The following is a 20,336-nucleotide window of genomic DNA, read 5'->3' on the forward strand; positions in this document are numbered from 1 at the left end:
GCAGACTCCGCACAGACAGTGACCCAATCCGGAATCGAACCTGGGACCCTGGAGCTGTGAAGCAATTGTGCTATCCACAATGATACCGTGCGCATGGGCGCACACAGAGCGAGGGACGCACAGAGCGAGGGACGCACAGAGAGCGAGGGACACACACAGAGAGCGAGGGACACACAGAGAGCGTGGGACACACACAGAGAGCGAGGGACACACACAGAGAGCGAGGGACGCACAGAGAGCGAGGGACACACACAGAGAGCGAGGGAGACACAGAGAGCGAGGGACACACACAGAGAGCGAGGGACGCACAGAGAGCGAGGGACACACACAGAGAGCGAGGGAGACACAGAGAGCGAGGGACACACACAGAGAGCGAGGGACACACAGAGAGCGAGGGACGCACAGAGAGCTAGGGACACACAGAGAGCGAGGGACACACAGAGAGCGAGGAACGCACAGAGCGAGGGGCACACACAGAGAGCGAGGGGCACACACAGAGAGCGAGGGGCACACACAGAGAGCCAGGGACGCACAGAGTGCGAGGGACGCACAGAGAGAGCGAGGGACGCACAGAGCGAGGGACACACAGAGAGCGAGGGACACACAGAGCGAGGGGCACACAGAGAGCGAGGGGCGCACAGAGAGCGAGGGACACACAGAGCGAGGGACACAGAGAGCAAGGGACGCACAGAGAGCGAGGGACGCACAGAGAGCGAGGGACGCACAGAGAGCGAGGGACGCACAGAGCGAGGGACACACAGAGAGCGAGGGACACACAAAGTGCGAGGGACACACAAAGAGCGAGGGACGCACAGAGAGCGAGGGACGCACAGAGAGCGAGGGACGCACAGAGAGCGAGGGACGCACAGAGCGAGGGACACACACAGAGAGTGAGGGGCACACAGAGAGCGAGGGGCACACAGAGAGCGTGGGACGCACAGAGAGCGAGGGACGCACAGAGCGAGGGACACACACAGAGAGCGAGGGAGGCACAGAGTGAGGGACACACACACAGAGCGAGGGACGCACAGAGAGCGAGGGACGCACAGAGCGAGGGACACACAGAGTGCGAGGGACACACACAGAGAGCGGGGACAAACAGAGAGCGAGGGACACACAGAGAGCGAGGAACACACAGAGAGCGAGGGACACACACAGAGAGCGGGGGACACACAGAGAGCGAGGGACACACAGAGAGCGAGGGACGCACAGAGAGCGAGGGACACACAGAGAGCGAAGGACACAGAGAGCGAGGGGTGCACAGAGAGCGAGACACACACACACACAGAGCGAGGGACACACAGAGTGCGAGGAACACACAGAGAGCGAGGGACTCACAGAGAGCAAGGGACACACAGAGAGCGAGGGACACACAGAGAGCGAGGGACGTACAGAGAGCGAGGGACACACAGAGAGCGAGGGACGCACAGAGAGCGAGGGACACACAGAGAGCGAATTACACAGAGAGCGAGGGGTGCACAGAGAGCGAGGAACACACACACAGAGCTAGGGACACACACAGAGAGCGAGGGACACACAGAGAGTGAGGGACACACAGAGAGTGAGGTACACACAGAGAGCGAAGAACACACAGAGAGCGAGGGACACACAGAGAGCGAGGGACACACAGAGAGCGAGGGACACAGAGAGCAAGGGACACACAGAGAGCGAGGAACACACAGAGAGCTAGGGATGCACAGAGAGCGAGGGACACACAGAGAGCGAGGGACACACACAGAGAGCGAGGGACACACAGAGAACGAGGGACACACAGAGAGCGAGGGACACACAGAGAGCGAGGGACACACAGAGAGCGAGGGTCACACAGAGAGCGAGGGACTCACACAGAGAGCGAGGGACACACAGAGAGCAAGGAACACACACAGAGAGCGAGGGACTCACAGAGAGCGAGGGATGCACAGAGAGCGAGGGACACACCAGAGAGCGAGGGACACAGAGAGCAAGTAACACACACACAGGGCGAGGGACACACAGAGAGCGAGGGACACACACAGAGAGCGAGGGTCACACAGAGAGTGAGGGACACACAGAGAGCGAGGGAAACACAGAGAGTGAGGGACACACAGAGAGCGAGGAATACACAGAGAGCGAGGGACACACAGAGAGCAGGGACACAGAGAGCGAGGGAAATACAGAGAGCGAGGGACGCACAGAGAATGAGGAACACACAGAGAGCGAGGGACACACAGAGCAAGGGACACTCAGAGAGCGAGGGGCGGACAGAGAGCGAGGGACGCAGAGTGAGCGAGGGACACACAGGGAGCGAGGGACACACACAGAGAGCGAGGGACACACAGAGAGCGAGGGACACACAGAGAGCGAGGGACACACAGAGAGCGAGGGACACACAGAGCGAGGGACACACAGAGCGAGGGACACACAGAGAGCGAGGGATACACACAGAGAGCGAGGGACACACAGAGAGCGAGGGTCACACAGAGAGCGAGGGACGCACAGAGCGAGGGACACACAGAGAGCGAGGGACTCACAGAGAGAGAGGAATGCACAGATAGCGAGGGACACACACAGAGAGTGAGGGACACACAGAGAGCAAGGAACACACACAGAGAGCGAGGAACACACACAGAGAGCGAGGGACACACTGAGAGCGAGGGACACACAGAGAGCAAGGAACACACAGAGAGCGAGGGACACACAGAGAGCGAGGGACACACAGAGAGCGAGGGACGCACAGAGAGCGAGGGACGCACAGAGAGCGAGGGACGCACAATGAGCGAGGGACGCACAGAGAGTGAGGGGTACACAGAGAGTGAGGGGCCCACAGAGAGTGAGGGGTACACAGAGAGCGAGGGACTCAGTGAGAGCGAGGGACACAGCGAGAGCGAGGGACACAGCGAGAGCGACGACACAGCAAGAGCGAGGGAAACAGCGAGAGAAGGAGAGTGAGCGATAGAGTGATAGAAAGAGAGAGAGATGTACACAGTGATAGATAGTGGGACAAAGAGAAAGAGGGATAGAGATAGAGGGAGAGGGAGAGAGGGGGACAGAGAGAGGGGGATACAGAAAGGGAGAGGGCGACAGGGAGAGTGACACAGAGAGAAAGAGGTAGACAGTGAAAGAGAGGGATAGAGTGAGAGGACACTTTGAGAGCAACAGGGACACAGAGGGAGAGAGGGACAGAGAGAGGTGGGCACACGGAGAGAGTGAGGGACACACACAGAGAAAGAGGTACACAGCGGGTCAGGATCTGAGGTTTCGGGGATGGGAGTGGGTCAGGATGTGAGGGTTAGGGGACATGAGGGTGTGATGGTGTGAGGGTGCCAGGACGTGAGGCAGTCAGGACTTTAGGGTTATCAAACTGACCGTTTTCATTCAATCCAAATTGTTTCTTTATAAATTCTAATCTCAGGAATTAACATCAGAAGATTTCAGTGAAAAATCTGCCTGTGAACAAGTAAAATATGAAGTGAAACTTTGCAATGAGCTTTGTTTGCCTGGCCAGGAATCTTCTCTCTAAATGGAAGCAGGAATGAAGTTGTGTTTAACTCACATTCTGTGATTTCTTGCTAGTTTTTACTCATTCTATGGAAAGCCTTCCTAAGGCGACAGACGAATGGTCATTCCCAACAGGTCAGAAATTCAGAGGGAACAAATGTTAAACAAAGACAGAAATAAGGACAGGACATTGTGAATCTGTGGCTGTCTGCTGACTTAACATAACCATAGACAGGACAAGTGTTACCTTTGCAGACACAGGAAACACACCGAGGGGGACATTCCTGACAGAAAGTCGGGGGTGGGGACAGCACACAGGTCACTGAGGAGATCTCAGTCCAAACTGTTTCTAATCATTTCCCAAATGTTTCACAACATTTGTGGCACTTCCAAAATTTAAGATACTTTGCTGTCTGTATTCTGTGAATCCAGCTGTGAAATATCTTCACTTCAATGTCTTTTCCCCAACACTATCCCCATGTCCCTTTATGTCATTGGGATTTAGAAAGCTGTCAATTTCTGCTTTAAACTTGGTCAATATCTTTCCATCTTTGAGAGTGGAGACATCACCAGGAATGTGGGATTAGATCTCCAGGGTTAGGTTGGAGAAACAGGGCTCGTTCGGGTCCTATTGAACCAATCTCTCCTCCTAGGACAGTCCGGCAATCTCCCTGTCAGCCGATTGACCCTCCGCTGCACTCCCTCTCTGGCAACTATATCCTTTCTATGTTAGGGAGACCGAAACTGTACACAGTACTCCAGGTGTGGTCTCACCAAGGCCTTGTGTAACTGCAGTAAGACATCTCCACTTCTGAATTCAAATCCCTCTTTCAATGAAGGCCAACATATCATTGGTCTTCTTAACTGCTTGCTGCAACCCCCTCTCCACTTTCAGTGACTGGTGTACAAGCTCCATTTGTACATCCACATTGCCCAACATATCACCATTTAAATTTGACTCTTTCCTTCAGTTTTTGTTTGACACTAACTTGGACAACTGTCCGAATTGTCTCAGTGTTGTGCTCACATAAAATGGCCACCGTTCAGTAACTTAAAATGGCTGACTGCTGATCGTGGATTTGTTTAGACAGATTCCCAGAGAGAGAGAGAGAGAGATGCAGAGACAGAGAAGATGGGGAGAATAACAGAATACATTAATTCAATGTTCAGAATCTCCATCTCTGTGTATAGTCTGCACAGCGCTGTTGGAATGTAATAATCAGAGCTCACAGAATCATAGAATATACATTGCAGGAGTAGCCCATTTGGCCCATCGAGTCTGCACTGGCCCTAGGAGAGAGCACCCTACCCAAGCCCACGCCTCCCCCCTATCCAAATAACCCCAGTAACACCACCTAACCTTTGGGCCACAAAGGGGCAATTTAGCACGGCCAACATCTCCTCACATCCTTCTAGGCCCTAGTGAATACAGGCACAATCATAGAATCCCTACAATGCAGAAGGAGGCCATTCTGCCCATCGAATCTACACCAACCCTCTGACACAGCATTCTATGTAAGCTCAGTCACCCGCCCTATCCCAATAACTCCTTAACCTAATCTAAACAATCTTTCTTGGACACTAAGGGGTAATTTAGCAGGACCATTCCACCTAGCCTGCACATCTTTGGACAGTGGAAGGAAACCGGAGCACCCGGAGGAAACCCACGCACACACGGGGAGAAACTGCCAACTCCACGTAATCAGTCACACAAGGCCGGAATTTATCCCGGGTCACTGGCACGGTGAGGCAGCAGTGCTAACCACTGTGCCACAGTCAAACCAATCTCTCCTTGTAGGACAGTCCGGCAACCTCCCTATCAGCCGATTCACGTTCCGCTGCACTCCCTCTCTGGCAACTCTATCCTTTCTTAGTTAGGGAGACCGAAACTGTACACAATACTCCAGGTGTGGTCTCACCAAGGCCTTGTGTAACTGCAGTAAGACATCTCCACTTCTGAACTCAAATCCCTCTTTCAATGAAGGCCAACATATCATTGGTCTTCTTAACTGCTTGCTGCACCCCCCTCTCCACTTTCAGTGACTGGTGTACAAGGACAGCCAGCTCCCTTTCTTCATCCACATTACCCAACAAATTGCTGTTTAAATCAGACACTTTCCATCAGGATTTTGTTGTACCAACGTGTACAAATGTCAGAAATGACTGTGCTGAGCTCACCTAAAATGGCCACCATTAAGTAACTTAAAATGGCTGACTGCTGATCGTGGATTTTGTTCTGACAATATTCCCAGACAGACAGAGAGGGAAGCAGAAACAGAGGGATGGAGAAACTAATAGAAGACATTTATTTGAGATTTTGAAACTCCGTCAAACACGACCAGCAAAGGTACATCATGGGGTTAGACAAAGATTCCTCTACACTGTCCCTGGCAAACACTCCCAGGACAGGTACATCACGGTATTAGATATCGAGCAAGGTCTCTCTACACTGTCCCTGGCAAACACTCCCAGGACAGGTACAACATGGTATTAGATATCGAGCAAGGCTCTCTCTACACTGTGCCCATCAAACACTCCCAGGACAGGTGTAACACGGTATTAGATATCGAGCAAGGCTCTCTCTACACTGTGCCCATCAAACACTCCCAGCACAGATATAGCACGGGGTAAGATATAGAGTAAAGCTCCCTCTCCACTGTCAACATCAAACACACCCAGGACAGGTACAGCACGGGGTTAGATACAGAGTAAAGTTCCCTCCACACTGTCCCCATCAAACACTCCCAGGACAGGTACAGCACGGTGTTAGATACAGAGTAATGCTCCCTCTACACTGTCCCCATCAAACACTCCCAGGACATGTACAGCACGGGGTTAGATACAGAGTAAATATTTGCTTCTTTTCCAATTCACTTTAATTCTGTGCCATCTCGTTCTTGAGCTTCTTAATACTGGGAACCGTTTCTCCCTGTCTACTCTGTCCGGCACCCCCAAGAATTTGATCACCTCTATCTAATCTCCTCTTGGCCATTTCTCTCCTTGGAGAACAGACCCAATCTCTCCAATCTATCCTCATCACTGAAGTTTCTCATCCCTGAACCATTCGTGTGAACCTCCTCTGCACTCGCTCCAGTGTGTTCACATCCTTCCTATAGTGTGACGCCCAGAACTGTCCACAATATTCCAGCTGAGCTCTAACTAGTGTCTTGTATAAGTTCAGCCTTACCTCCTCGCTCTTGTACCAATGCGGTAAATACTGAGCACGTCAGGCAGCATCTGTGGAGAGAGAAATAGAATGTTGGACCAGGGCGACTGGCAGATACACAGATAGAGAAAAGTCCACACACACAGTAACACACTTACCCTCACACAGACACCCTGCTCTAAACAGATAGAAAATGCGGCAGATCACATCTCCATCAGTAAATGGAAGGAGATTTTGGATTTCTCTTCAAAAGGACCAGCACACATTTAAAAAGAATGGGTGGGTGGGGGGGTTGGTGCTTCCCAATCTTTTGTATTATTATTGGGCGGTGAATTTGGAGAAGATTCGGCAATGGTGGGGAGAGGAAGAAGCGGAATGGGTACAGGTGGAGTAAGCATCGTGTAACGGGGCTAGTTTGCAGACTTTCGCTGCGGCCCCCTCCCATTTCCCCCGGGGAAGTTTACACAAAGCCCGGGGCTGGCATCTTCCTTCAACATCTGGAGCAAGGGACACACAGACGAAGGGACACACAGAGAGCGAGGGACACACAGAGAGCGAGGGACACAGAGAGCGAGGGGTGCACAGAGAGCGAGGGGTGCACAGAGAGCGAGGGAAACACAGAGAACGAGGAACACACAGAGAACGAGGGACACACAGAGAGCGAGGGACACACAGAGAGCGAGGGACACACAGAGAGATTGGGACGCACAGAGAGCGAGGGACATACAAAGAGCGAGGGACACAGAGAGCGAGGGGTGCACAGAGAGCGAGGGACACACACAGAGAGCGAGGGACACACAGAGAGCGAGGAACACACACAGAGAGCGAGGGACACACACAGAGAGCGAGGGACACACAGAGAGATTGGGACGCACAGAGAGCGAGGGACATACAAAGAGCGAGGGACACAGAGAGCGAGGGACACACAGAGAGCGAGGGGTGCACAGAGAGCGAGGGACACACACAGAGAGCGAGGGACACACAGAGAGCGAGGAACACACACAGAGAGCGAGGGACACACACAGAGAGCGAGGTACACACAGAGTGCGAGGGACACACAGAGAGCAAGGGACACACAGAGAGCGACGGACACGCAGAGAGTGAGGGACACACAGAGTGCGAGGGACACACAGAGAGCGAGGAACACACACAGAGAGCGAGGGACACACACAGAGAGCGAGGGACACACAGAGAGCGAGGGACACACAGAGAGCGAGGAACACACACAGAGAGCGAGGGTCACACAGAGAGCGAGCGACACACAGAGAGCGAGGGACACACAGAGTGCGAGGGACACACAGAGCGAGGGAGACACAGAGAGCGAGGGACACACAGAGCGAGGGGCACACAGAGAGCAAGGGACACACAGAGAGCAAAGGACACACACAGAGCGTGGGACACACAGAGATCGAGGGACGCACAGAGAGAGTGACGCACAGAGCGAGGAACGCAGAGCGAGGGACACAGAGAGCGAGGGACACATAGAGCGAGGCACACAGAGAGCGAGGGACACACAGATAGCGAGGGACACACACAGAGCGAGGGACACACACAGAGAACGAGGGACACACACAGAGAACGAGGGACACACAGAGAACGAGGGACACACACAGAGAACGAGGGACACACACAGAGAATGAGGGACACATAGAGAGCGAGGGACACACACAGAGAGCGAGGGACACACACACAGAGCGAGGGACACACAGAGAACGAGGGACACACAGAGAGCGAGAGGCACACAGAGAGCGAGGGACACACAGAGAGCTGGGACACACAGAGAGCGAGGGACACAGACAGTGTGAGGGACACACAGAGAGCGAGGTACACACAGAGAGCGAGGGACACACAGAGAGCGAGGGACACACAGAGAGCGAGGGACACAAAGAGAGCGAGGAACACACAGAGAGCGAGGGACACACAGAGAGCGAGGGCCACGCACAGAGAGCGAGGGACACACAGAGAGCAAGGGCACAGAAAACGAGGGGTGCACAGAGAGCGAGGGACACACAGAGAGCGAGGGACACACTGGGGGCGAGGGATACACAGAGAGCGAGGGACACACAGAGAGCGAGGGACACACAGAGAGCGAGGGACGCACAGAGAGCGAGGCAGATAGTGAGCAAGGGACACACAGAGAGCGAGGGACACACAGAGAGCGAGGGACACAGAGAGCGAGGGGTGCACAGAGAGCGAGGGACACACAGAGAACGAGGAACACACAGAGAACGAGGGACACACAGAGAGCGAGGGACACACAGAGAGCGAGGGACACACAGAGAGATTGGGGCGCACAGAGAGCGAGGGACACACAAAGAGCGAGGGACACACAGAGAGCGAGGAAAACACACAGAGAGCGAGGGACACACACAGAGAGCGAGGTACACACAGAGTGCGAGGGACACACAGAGAGCAAGGGAGACACAGAGAGCGACGGACACGCAGAGAGCGGGGGACACACACAGAGCGAGGAACACACACAGAGAGCGAGGGACACACACAGAGAGCGACGGACACACACAGTGCAAGGGACACACACAGAGAGCGAGGGACACACAGAGCGAGGAACACACACAGAGAGCGAGGGACACACACAGAGAGCGACGGACACACACAGTGCAAGGGACACACACAGAGAGCGAGGGACACACAGAGAGCGAGGGATACACAGAGAGCGAGGGACACACAGAGATCGAGGGACACACAGAGCGAGGGGCACCCAGAGAGCGAGGGACACAGAGAGCGAGGGACACAGAGAGCGAGGTACACACACAGAGAGCGAGGGACACACAGAGAGCGAGGGACACACAGAGAGCTGGGACACACAGAGAGCGAGGGTCACACATAGAGAGCGAGGGACACACACAGAGCGAGGGACACACACAGAGTGAGGGACACACACAGAGAGCGAGGGACACAGAGAGCGAGGGACACACAGAGAGCGAGGAACACACACAGAGAGCGAGGGACACACAGAGAGTGAGGGACACACAGAGAGCGAGGGGCACACAGAGAGCGAGGGACACACAGAGAGCTGGGACACACAGAGAGCGAGGGACACACAGAGAGTGAGGGACACACAGAGAGCGAGGTACACACAGAGAGCGAGGGACACACAGAGAGCGAGGGACACACAGAGAGCGAGGGACACAAAGAGAGCGAGGAACACACAGAGAGCGAGGGACACACAGAGAGCGAGGGCCACGCAAAGAGAGCGAGGGACACACAGAGAGCAAGGGCACAGAAAACGAGGGGTGCACAGAGAGCGAGGGACACACAGAGAGCGAGGGACACACAGAGGGCGAGGGACACACAGAGAGCGAGGGACACACAGAGCGAGGGGCACCCAGAGAGCGAGGGACACAGAGAGCGAGGGACACACAGAGAGCGAGGGACACACAGAGAGCGAGGAACACACACAGAGAGCGAGGGACACACAGAGAGCGAGGGACACACAGAGAGCTGGGACACACAGAGAGCGAGGGACACACAGAGAGCGAGGGACACACAGAGAGCGAGGGGCACACAGAGAGCGAGGGTCACACAGAGAGCGAGGGACACACAGACAGCGAGGGTCACACAGAGAGCGAGGGACACACACAGAGAGCGAGGGACACACAGAGAGCAAGGAACACACACAGAGAGCGAGGGACTCACAGAGAGCGAGGGACACACAGAGAACGAGGGACACTCAGAGAGCGAGGGACACACAGTGAGCGAGGGACACACAGAGAGCGAGGGTCACACAGAGAGCGAGGGACACACACAGAGAGCGAGGGACACACAGAGAGCAAGGAACACACACAGAGAGCGAGAGACACATAGAGAGCGAGGGTCACACAGAGAGCGAGGGACACACACAGAGAACGAGGGACACACAGAGAGCAAGGAACACACACAGAGAGCGAGGGACGCACAGAGAACGAGGGACATTCAGAGAGCGAGGGACACATAGAGAGCGAGGGACACACAGAGAGCGAGGGTCACACAGAGAGCGAGGGACACACACAGAGAGCGAGGGACACACAGAGAGCGAGGGACACTCAGAGAGCGAGGGACACACAGAGAGCGAAGGACACAGAGAGCGAGGGGTGCACAGAGAGCGAGGAACACACACAGAGAGCGAGGGACACACAGAGAACGAGGGACACTCAGAGAGCGAGGGACACACAGAGAGCGAGGGACACACAGAGAGCAAGGGTCACACAGAGAGCGAGGGACACACACAGAGAGCGAGGGACACACAGAGAGCAAGGAACACACACAGAGAGCGAGGGACGCACAGAGAGCGAGGGACACACACAGAGCGAGGGACACACAGAGAGCAAGTAACACACACACAGAGCGAGGGACACACAGAGAGCGAGGGACACACAGAGAGTGAGGGACACACAGAGAGCGAGGGAAACACAGAGAGTGAGGGACACACGGAGAGCGAGGAAAACACAGAGAGCGAGGGACACACAGAGAGCGAGGGACACAGAGAGCGAGGGACATACAGAGAGCGAGGGACGCACAGAGAGTCAGGAACACACAGAGAGTGAGGGACACACAGAGAGCAAGGGACACACAGAGCAAGGGACACACAGAGAGCGAGGGGCGCACAGAGAACGAGGGACGCACAGAGAGCGAGGGACACACAGGGTGCGAGGGACACACACAGAGAGCGAGGGACACACATAGAGCGAGGGACACACAGAGAGCGATGGACACACAGAGAGCGAGGGACACACAGAGCGAGGGACACACAGAGCGAGGGACACACAGAGCGAGGGACACACACAGAGCGAGGGATACACACACAGAACGAGGGACACACAGAGAGCGATGGACACACAGAGAGCGAGGAACACATAGAGAGCGAGGGTCACACAGAGAGCGAGGGACACACAGAGCGAGGGACACACAGAGAGCGAGGGACGCACAGAGAGAGAGGAATGCACAGATAGCGAGGGACACACACAGAGAGTGAGGGACACACAGAGAGCAAGGAACACACACAGAGAGCGAGGGACACACTGAGAGCGAGGTACACACAGAGAGCGAAGGACACGCAGAGAGCGAGGGACACACAGAGATTGAGGGACGCACAGAGCGAGGGACGCACAGAGAGAGGGACACAAAGAGCGAGGGCTACAGAGAGCGAGGGACACAGACACCGAGGGACACAGACAGCGAGGGACACAGAGAGCGAGGAACACAGAGAGCGAGGGAAACAGAGAGCGAGGGAGACGCGGAATGCGAGGGACACACAGAGAGCGAGGGGCACACAGAGAGCGAGGGACGCACAGAGAGCGAGGGGCGCACAGAGAGCGAGGGGCACACAGAGAGCGAGGGACACACAGAGAGCGAGGGGCGCACAGAGAGCAAGGGACTCACAGAAAGCAAAGGCTGCACAGAGATCGAGGTACACACAGAGATCGAGGTACACACAGAGAGCGATGGACACACAGAGAGCGAGGGACGCACAGAGCGAGGGACGCACAGAGAGCGAGGGATGCACAGAGAGCGAGGAACGCACAGAGCGAGGGGCACACAGAGAGCGAGGGACACACATAGAGAGCGAGGGACACACAGAGAGCGAGGGGCGCACTGAGAGCGAGGGACGCACAGAGCGAGGGACGCACAGAGCGAGGGACACACAGAGAACGAGGGACACACAGAGCGAGGGGCACACAGAGAGCGAGGGCCACACAGAGCGAGGGACGCAGAGAGCGAGGGACACACAGAGCGAGGGACACACAGAGTGAGGGACACACAGAGAGCGAGGGACACACAGAGAGCGAGGGACACACAGAGAGCGAGGGACACACATAGAGAGCGAGGGACACACACAGAGCGAGGGACACACACAGAGAGCGAGGGACTCACACAGAGTGAGGGACACACAGAGAGCGAGGGACACACAGAGAGCGAGGGACACACATAGAGAGCGAGGGACACACAGAGAGCGAGGGACACACAGAGAGCGAGGGACACACATAGAGAGCGAGGGACACACACAGAGCGAGGGACACACACACAGAGCGAGGGACACACACACAGAGCGAGGGACACACAGAGAGCGAGGGACACACACAGAGCGAGGGACACACAGAGAGCGAGGGACACACACACAGAGCGAGGGACACACAGAGAGCGAGGGACACACACAGAGAGCGAGGGACACACACACAGAGCGAGGGACACACACAGAGCTAAGGACACATAGAGAATGAGGGACACACAGAGAGCGAGGGACACACAGAGAGCGAGGGACACACAGAGAGCGAGGGACACACAGAGAGCGAGGGACACACACAGAGCGAGGGACACACACAGAGAGCGAGGGACACACAGAGCGAGGGACACACACAGAGAGCGAGGGACACACAGAGAGCGAGGGACACACAGAGAGTTGGGACACACACAGAGCGAGTGACGCACAGAGAGCGAGGGACACACAGAGAGCGAGGGGCACACAGAGAGCGAGGGACACACAGAGAGCGAGGGACACACAGAGAGCTGGGACACACAGAGAGCGAGGGACACACAGAGAGTGAGGGACACACAGAGAGCGAGGGACACACAGAGAGCAACGGACACACAGAGAGCGAGGGACACACAGAGAGCGAGGGACACAAAGAGAGCGAGGAACACACAGAGAGCGAGGGACACACAGAGAGCGAGGGCCACGCACAGAGAGCGAGGGACACACAGAGAGCAAGGGCACAGAAAACGAGGGGTGCACAGAGAGCGAGGGACACACAGAGAGCGAGGGACACACAGAGGGCGACACACAGAGAGCGAGGGACACACAGAGAGCGAGGAACACACAGAGAGCGAGGGACGCACAGAGAGCGAGGCACATAGTGAGCAAGGGACACACAGAGAGCGAGGGACACACAGAGAGCGAGGGACAAAGAGAGCGAGTGGTGCACAGAGAGCGAGGGACACACAGAGAACGAGGAACACACAGAGAACGAGGGACACACAGAGAGCGAGGGAGACACAGAGAGCGAGGGACACACAGAGAGATTGGGACGCACAGAGAGCGAGGGACACACAAAGAGCGAGGGACACAGAGAGCGAGGGGTGCACAGAGAGCGAGGGACACACACAGACAGCGAGGGACACACAGAGAGCGAGGAACATACACAGAGAGCGAGGGACACACACAGAGAGCGAGGTACACACAGAGTGCGAGGAACACACAGAGAGCAAGGGACACACAGAGAGCGACGGACACGCAGAGAGCGAGGGACACACACAGAGCGAGGAACACACACAGAGAGCGAGGGACACACACAGAGAGCGAGGGACACACACCGTGCAAGGGACACACACACAGAGCGAGGGACACACAGAGAGCGAGAGACACACAGAGAGTGAGGGACACACAGAGAGCGAGGGGCACACAGAGAGCAAAGGACACACACAGAGAGCGAGGGACACACACAGAGAGCGAGGAACACACACAGAGAGCGAGGGACACCCACAGAGAGCAAGGGACACACAGAGAGCGAGGGATACACAGAGAACGAGGAACACACACAGAGAGTGAGAGTCACACAGAGAGCGAGTGACACACAGAGAGCGAGGGACACACAGAGTGCGAGGGACACACAGAGCGAGCGACACACAGAGAGCGAGGGACACACAGAGAGCGAGGGACACACAGAGAGCGAGGGACACACACAGAGCGAGGGACACACACAGAGAGCGAGGGACTCACAGAGAGTGAGGGACACACAGAGAGTTGGGACACACACAGAGCGAGGGACACACAGAGAGCGAGGGACACACACAGAGAGCGAGAGACACACACAGAGAGCGAGAGACACACACCGAGAGCGAGGCGCACACAGAGAGCGAGGGACACACAGAGAGCTGGGATACACAGAGAGCGAGGGACACACAGAGCACGAGGGACACACAGAGAGCGAGGGACACACAGAGAGCGAGGGACGCACAGAGCGAGGGGAACCCAGAGAGCGAGGGACACAGAGAGCGAGGGACACACAGAGAGCGAGGGACACAAAGAGAGCGAGGAACACACAGAGAGCGAGGGACACACAGAGAGCGAGGGCCACGCACAGAGAGCGAGGGACACACAGAGAGCAAGGGCACAGAAAACGAGGGGTGCACAGAGAGCGAGGGACACACAGAGAGCGAGGGACAGACAGAGGGCGACACACAGAGAGCGAGGGACACACAGAGAGCGAGGAACACACAGAGAGCGAGGGACGCACAGAGAGCGAGGCACATAGTGAGCAAGGGACACACAGAGAGCGAGGGACACACAGAGAGCGAGGGACAAAGAGAGCGAGTGGTGCACAGAGAGCGAGGGACACACAGAGAACGAGGAACACACAGAGAACGAGGGACACACAGAGAGCGAGGGAGACACAGAGAGCGAGGGACACACAGAGAGATTGGGACGCACAGAGAGCGAGGGACACACAAAGAGCGAGGGACACAGAGAGCGAGGGGTGCACTGAGAGCGAGGGACACACACAGACAGCGAGGGACACACAGAGAGCGAGGAACATACACAGAGAGCGAGGGACACACACAGAGAGCGAGGTACACACAGAGTGCGAGGAACACACAGAGAGCAAGGGACACACAGAGAGCGACGGACACGCAGAGAGCGAGGGACACACACAGAGCGAGGAACACACACAGAGAGCGAGGGACACACACAGTGAGCGAGGGACACACACCGTGCAAGGGACACACACACAGAGCGACGGACACGCAGAGAGCGAGGGACACACACAGAGCGAGGAACACACACAGAGAGCGAGGGACACACAGAGAGCGAGAGACACACAGAGAGTGAGGGACACACAGAGAGCGAGGGGCACACAGAGAGCAAAGGACACACACAGAGAGCGAGGGACACACACAGAGAGCGAGGAACACACACAGAGAGCGAGGGACACACACAGAGAGCAAGGGACACACAGAGAGCGAGGGATACACAGAGAACGAGGAACACACACAGAGAGCGAGGGTCACACAGAGAGCGAGTGACACACAGAGAGCGAGGGACACACAGAGTGCGAGGGACACACAGAGCGAGCGACACACAGAGAGCGAGGGACACACAGAGAGCGAGGGACACACAGAGAGCGAGGGACACACAGAGAGCGAGGGACACACACAGAGCGAGGGACACACACAGAGAGCGAGGGACACACAGAGAGTGAGGGACACACAGAGAGTTGGGACACACACAGAGCGAGGGACACACAGAGAGCGAGGGACACACACAGAGAGCGAGAGACACACACAGAGAGCGAGAGACACACACCGAGAGCGAGGCGCACACAGAGAGCGAGGGACACACAGAGAGCTGGGATACACAGAGAGCGAGGGACACACAGAGCACGAGGGACACACAGAGAGCGAGGGACACACAGAGAGCGAGGGACGCACAGAGCGAGGGGAACCCAGAGAGCGAGGGACACAGAGAGCGAGGGACACACAGAGAGCGAGGAACACACACAGAGAACGAGGGACACACAGAGAGCGAGGGACACACAGAGAGCTGGGACACACAGAGAGCGAGGGACACACAGAGAGCGAGGGACACACACAGAAAGCGAGGGACACACACAGAGAGCGAGGAACACACAGAGAGCGAGGGACACACACAGAGAGTGAGGGACACACACAGAGAGCGAGGAACACACACAGAGAGCGAGGGACTCACACAGAGAGCGAGGGACACACACAGAGAGCGAGAGACACACACAGAGAGCGAGGGACACACAGAGAGCGAGGGACACACAGAGAGCGAGGGACACACAGAGAGCGAGGGACACACATAGAGAGCGAGGGACACACACAGAGCGAGGGACACACACAGAGCAAGGAACACACTCAGAGAGCGAGGGACACACAGAGAGCGAGGGACACACAGAGAGCGAGGGTCACACAGAGAGCGAGGGACACACACAGAGAGCGAGGGACACACAGAGAGCGAGGGACACTCAGAGAGCGAGGGACACACAGAGAGCAAAGGACACAGAGAGCGAGGGGTGCACAGAGAGCGAGGAACACACACAGAGAGCGAGGGACACACAGAGAACGAGGGACACTCAGAGAGCGAGGGACACACTGAGAGCGAGGGACACACAGAGAGCGAGGGTCACACAGAGAGCGAGGGACACACAGAGAGCGAGGGACACACAGAGAGCAACGGACACACAGAGAGCGAGGGACGCACAGAGAGCGAGGGACACACACAGAGAGCGAGGGACACACAGAGAGCAAGTAACACACACACAGAGCGAGGGACACACAGAGAGCGAGGGACACACAGAGAGTGAGGGACACACAGAGAGCGAGGGAAACACAGAGAGTGAGGGACACACACAGAGAGCGAGGGACGCACAGAGAACGAGGGACACTCAGAGAGCGAGGGACACACAGAGAGCGAGGGACACACAGAGAGCGAGGGACACACAGAGAGCAAGGAACACACACAGAGAGCGAGGGACGCACAGAGAACGAGGGACACTCAGAGAGCGAGGGACACACAGAGAGCGAGGGACACACAGAGAGCGAGGGTCACACAGAGAGCGAGGGACACACACAGAGAGCGAGGGACACACAGAGAGCGAGGGACACTCAGAGAGCGAGGGACACACAGAGAGCGAAGGACACAGAGAGCGAGGGGTGCACAGAGAGCGAGGAACACACACAGAGAGCGAGGGACACACAGAGAACGAGGGACACTCCGAGAGCGAGGGACACACAGAGAGCGAGGGACACACAGAGAGCGAGGGTCACACAGAGAGCGAGGGACACACAGAGAGCGAGGGACACACAGAGAGCAACGGACACACAGAGAGCGAGGGACGCACAGAGAGCGAGGGACACACACAGAGAGCGAGGGACACACAGAGAGCAAGTAACACACACACAGAGCGAGGGACACACAGAGAGCGAGGGACACACAGAGAGTGAGGGACACACAGAGAGCGAGGGAAACACAGAGAGTGAGGGACACACGGAGAGCGAGGAACACACAGAGAGCGAGGGACACACAGAGAGCGAGGGACACAGAGAGCGAGGGACATACAGAGAGCGAGGGACGCACAGAGAGTCAGGAACACACAGAGGGTGAGGGACACACAGAGAGCAAGGGACACACAGAGCAAGGGACACACAGAGAGCGAGGGGCGCACAGAGAACGAGGGACGCACAGAGAGCGAGGGACACAAAGGGAGCGAGGGACACACACAGAGAGCGAGGGACACACATAGAGCGAGGGACACACAGAGAGCGATGGACACACAGAGAGCGAGGGACACACAGAGCGAGGGACACACAGAGCGAGGGACACACACAGAGCGAGGGATACACACAGAGAACGAGGGACACACAGAGAGCGATGGACACACAGAGAGCGAGGAACACATAGAGAGCGAGGGTCACACAGAGAGCGAGGGACACAGAGAGCGAGGGACACACAGAGAGCGAGGGACTCACAGAGAGAGTGGAATGCACAGATAGCGAGGGACACACACAGAGAGTGAGGGACACACAGAGAGCAAGGAACACACACAGAGAGCGAGGGACACACACAGAGAGCGAGGGACACACTGAGAGCGAGGGACACACACAGAGAGCGAGGGACACACAGAGAGCGAAGGACACGCAGAGAGCGAGGGACACACAGAGATTGAGGGACGCACAGAGCGAGGGACGCACAGAGAGAGGGACACAAAGACCGAGGGCTACAGAGAGCGAGGGACACAGACACCGAGGGACACAGACAGCGAGGGGCACAGAGAGCGAGGAACACAGAGAGCGAGGGAAACAGAGAGCGAGGGAGTCGCAGAATGCGAGGGACACACAGAGAGCGAGGGGCACACAGAGTGCGAGGGACGCACAGAGAGCGAGGGGCGCACAGAGAGCGAGGGACTCACAGAAAGCAAAGGCTGCACAGAGATCGAGCTACACACAGAGAGCGATGGACACACAGAGAGCGAGGGACGCACAGAGAGCGAGGGACGCACAGAGAGCGAGGGATGCACAGAGAGCGAGGAACGCACAGAGCGAGGGGCACACACAGAGAGCGAGGGGCGCACAGAGATCCAGGGACGCACAGAGAGCGAGGGACGAACAGAGTGAGCGAGGGACGCACAGAGCGAGGGACACACAGAGAACGAGGGACACACAGAGCGAGGGACACACAGAGAGCGAGGGGCGCACAGAGAGCGAGGGACACACAGAGCGAGGGACGCAGAGAGCAAGGGACGCACAGAGAGCGAGGGACGCACAGAGAGCGAGGGACACACAGAGCGAGGGACACACAGAGCGAGGGACACACAGAGAGCGAGGGACACACAAAGAGCGAGGGACACACAAAGAGCGAGGGACGCACAGAGAGCGAAGGACGCACAGAGCGAGGGACACACACAGAGAGCGGGGGGCACACAGAGAGCGAGGGACGCACAGAGAGCGAGGGACGCACAGAGCGAGGGACAGACACAGAGAGCGAGGGAGGCACAGAGTGAGGGACACACACACAGAGCGAGGGACGCACAGAGATCGAGGAACGCACAGAGCGAGGGACACACAGTGTGCGAGGGACACACACAAAGAGCGAGGGACACACAGAGAGCGAGGGACACACACAGAGAGCGGGGGACACACAGAGAGCGAGGGACACACAGAGAGCGAGGGACAGCAGAGAGAGCGAGGGACGCACAGAGAGCGAGGGACACACAGAGAGCGAAGGACACAGAGAGCGAGGGACGCACAGAGAGCGAGGGACACACAGAGAGCGAGGGACGCACAGAGAGCGAGGGACACACAGAGAGCGAATTACACAGAGAGCGAGGGGTGCACAGAGAGCGAGGAACACACACAGAGAGGGAGGGACACACATACAGAGCAAGGGACACACAGAGAGTGAGGGACACACAGAGAGTGAGGTACACACAGAGAGCGAAGAACACACAGAGAGCGAGGGACACACAGAGAGCGAGGGACACACAGAGAGCGAGGGACGCACAGAGAGCGAGGAACACACAGAGAGCTAGGGACGCACAGAGAGCGAGGGACACACAGAGAGCGAGGGACACACAGAGAGCGAGGAACACACAGAGAGCGAGGGACACACAGAGAGCGAGGGTCACACAGAGAGCGAGGGACACACACAGAGAGCGAGGGACACACAGAGAGCAAGGACCACACACAGAGAGCGAGGGACTTAAAGAGAGCGAGGGATGCACAGAGAGCGAGGGACACACAGAGAGCGAGGGACACACAGAGAGCGAGGGACACACACAGAGAGCGGGGTGCACACAGAGAGCGAGGGACGCACAGAGAGCGAGGGACGCACAGAGCGAGGGACTCACACAGAGAGCGAGGGAGGCACAGAGTGAGGGACACACACACAGAGCGAGGGACGCACAGAGATCGAGGAACGCACAGAGCGAGGGACACACACAGAGAGCGGGGGACACACAGAGAGCGAGGGACACACAGAGAGCGAGGGACAGCAGAGAGAGCGAGGGACGCACAGAGAGCGAGGGACACACAGAGAGCGAAGGACACAGAGAGCGAGGGACGCACAGAGAGCGAGGGACACACAGAGAGCGAGGGAGGCACAGAGTGAGGGACACACACACAGAGCGAGGGACGCACAGAGATCGAGGAACGCACAGAGCGAGGGACACACAGAGTGCGA

The 20,336-nt window shown here is 57.1% G+C and overlaps 2 long non-coding RNA genes across 3 annotated transcripts in view; one reads left to right on the plus strand and one right to left on the minus strand.

Moving 5' to 3' along the window:
- Nucleotides 1-20,336, plus strand: part of LOC140399605 (uncharacterized) — a 1,122,925-nt gene that overhangs the window by 1,064,325 nt on the left and 38,264 nt on the right. The window lies entirely within an intron of this gene.
- LOC140399606 (uncharacterized) overlaps nt 1-20,336 on the minus strand; it is a 93,419-nt gene that overhangs the window by 66,132 nt on the left and 6,951 nt on the right. For both annotated transcript variants that reach the window (XR_011937756.1, XR_011937757.1), the window contains exon 2: nt 6,665-6,714. This is a non-coding gene — a long non-coding RNA (uncharacterized lncRNA). The remainder of the gene's footprint in view (nt 1-6,664; nt 6,715-20,336) is intronic.

Source organism: Scyliorhinus torazame, chromosome 23 (assembly GCF_047496885.1).
Source record: "Scyliorhinus torazame isolate Kashiwa2021f chromosome 23, sScyTor2.1, whole genome shotgun sequence".
Lineage (NCBI taxonomy): Eukaryota > Metazoa > Chordata > Chondrichthyes > Carcharhiniformes > Scyliorhinidae > Scyliorhinus > Scyliorhinus torazame.